Below are 2,500 nucleotides of genomic sequence, written 5' to 3'. Positions count from 1 at the left end.
CGGGCAGTGCGAGTAGCAAACTATGTTGCGGGGGTTGCAGTTAGGCAACACTACACTAATTTAACGCGTCGTATGACAATTACAGAGCAGGTTAAGGCCCAACGTGTGTTGGGTTAAGGCCCAACGTGTGTTGGGTTAAGGCCCAACGTGTGTTGGGTTAAGGCCCAACGTGTGTTGGGTTAAGGCCCAACGTGTGTTGGGTTAAGGCCCAACGTGTGTTGGGTTAAGGCCCAACGTGTGTTGGGTTAAGGCCCAACGTGTGTTGGGTTAAGGCCCAACGTGTGTTGGGTTAAGGCCCAACGTGTGTTGGGTTAAGGCCCAACGTGTGTTGGGTTAAGGCCCAACGTGTGTTGGGTTAAGGCCCAACGTGTGTTGGGTTACGGCGCAATATAGGTTACATTGCGGCGCAATATAGGTTACATTGCGGCGCAATATAGGTTACATTGCGGCGCAATATAGGTTACATTGCGGCGCAATATAGGTTACATTGCGGCGCAATATAGGTTACATTGCGGCGCAATATAGGTTACATTGAGGCGCAATATAGGTTACATTGAGGCGCAATATAGGTTACATTGAGGCGCAATATAGGTTACATTGAGGCGCAATATAGGTTACATTGAGGCGCAATATAGGTTACATTGAGGCGCAATATAGGTTACATTGAGGCGCAATATAGGTTACATTGAGGCGCAATATAGGTTACATTGAGGCGCAATATAGGTTAGGTTAAGGCGCAATATAGGTTAGGTTAAGGCGCAATATAGGTTAGGTTAAGGTACGACATAGGTTAGGTTAAGGTACGACATAGGTTAGGTTAAGGTACGACATAGGTTAGGTTAAGGTACGACATAGGTTAGGTTACGGTACGACATAGGTTAGGTTACGGTACGACATAGGTTAGGTTACGGTACGACATAGGTTAGGTTACGGTACGACATAGGTTAGGTTACGGTACGACATAGGTTAGGTTACGGTACGACATAGGTTAGGTTACGGTACGACATAGGTTAGGTTACGGTACGACATAGGTTAGGTTACGGTACGACATAGGTTAGGTTACGGTACGACATAGGTTAGGTTACGGTACGACATAGGTTAGGTTACGGTACGACATAGGTTAGGTTACGGTACGACATAGGTTAGGTTAAGGTACGATATAGGTTAGGTTACGGTACGATATAGGTTAGGTTACGGTACACATTGTTGTAAGGAAAGGTTTAATGGGGGGGGGGGGCGGCCGGTTTGTTGATTGTGATTATAGTAAGTGGATGCCTGCGGCATCATCTGATTTGCCACGTCAGGATGCACCTTTGGCTCATGACAGGCGGCGCTCTCATTCCATGCTTGTGGCAGACGTGTGTCTTTCATTCCTGCCATTGTTTGTGTGCTGTGAGAGGAGGCAGTATTGTGATGTTGGGTGCACCCCTGTGTAGGACATGTGTGGGTGTTGGTGGCTTGGCTGAGCAATGGTGGTTGTCGGGAGGGTGGGATATTCTGTTTTCTGAGTGGACCTCCCAGTCTGGTTATGACAGTGTGGATTGTCTAATGTGGCGGAGAGGATGCACTGGGTGTTGTTCCATGCTGGTGCTTACATATTGTCTGTGTGCGTGTTACAGGCAGAGAGTAGTGCGTGATAAGAGCGTGTGGCTGACGTGTGGTTGTGATTGTGAGCAGAGTCTTTCAGTATGTATACGGACAGTTGTATATATTATCTGTATTCTGATGGCTCTATCTATTACTAATCAGCGCCGTGTATACGTTTCATGTGGTTCCCGTCGACACTGTTGTATCTCTGTACATTAGTGACACCGGCGAGCGCGCTATGTAGTTACTCGTCTCGGCAGCTTCCACCGGTGTATGGCAAATGATTATGAGCAATGAGTCTAGTCGTCAATACCGATAGTGTGACGTCACATGTCTGGGGTGGGGGACGCTGCGCCCTTCCGGTGGGTCATGGCCTAGCAAGACTCTCCCCACGCAGGGGGGCTTGGACTGTCATTAACTCTTCCGAGTAATATACTTGCCGTACGTTTTTGCGACTGCGAGTGCAACGCCCACCGGTGCCGACATGGATGGAGCGCCTCCTAGCTGACCGCTCAGAGAGCAACGCGATCGCGTCTCTAGCTCGTAACTGGTACAGCTCGCAGCTCATGTATAGGGACAGCGGGAATGTCGCATATTGGAGATAACTCTTCATGAAACGCAAGTTATAGGGGTGGATTGCACATTGCGACTGCGGGAAAAGTCCGCCGTTCATCCGCTGGAGTTGCGAGTTGGGCGGTTGGGGTGGGGCGCCGGTGGAGTGATTGCCGGTCGACGATTTCGTGCGGCAGAGGCGCTGGCGTTGGGGTGCTGTGGCCGACAGAGGACGCAGGCTTTGTGGGTGGGGTCGAAAGATGGGCACTGTGGGCCCATCGATGTCTCAGTCGGCTTGGCGTCTCATAGATGGCGGTATCGTCGTTGCAGGACGTCATGCCGCGGGAGACCTACAGATGGC

This window comes from Schistocerca americana, unplaced genomic scaffold (genome assembly GCF_021461395.2).
Source record: "Schistocerca americana isolate TAMUIC-IGC-003095 unplaced genomic scaffold, iqSchAmer2.1 HiC_scaffold_47, whole genome shotgun sequence".
NCBI lineage: Eukaryota > Metazoa > Arthropoda > Insecta > Orthoptera > Acrididae > Schistocerca > Schistocerca americana.
Note: the sequence above shows the minus strand (reverse complement) of the source record.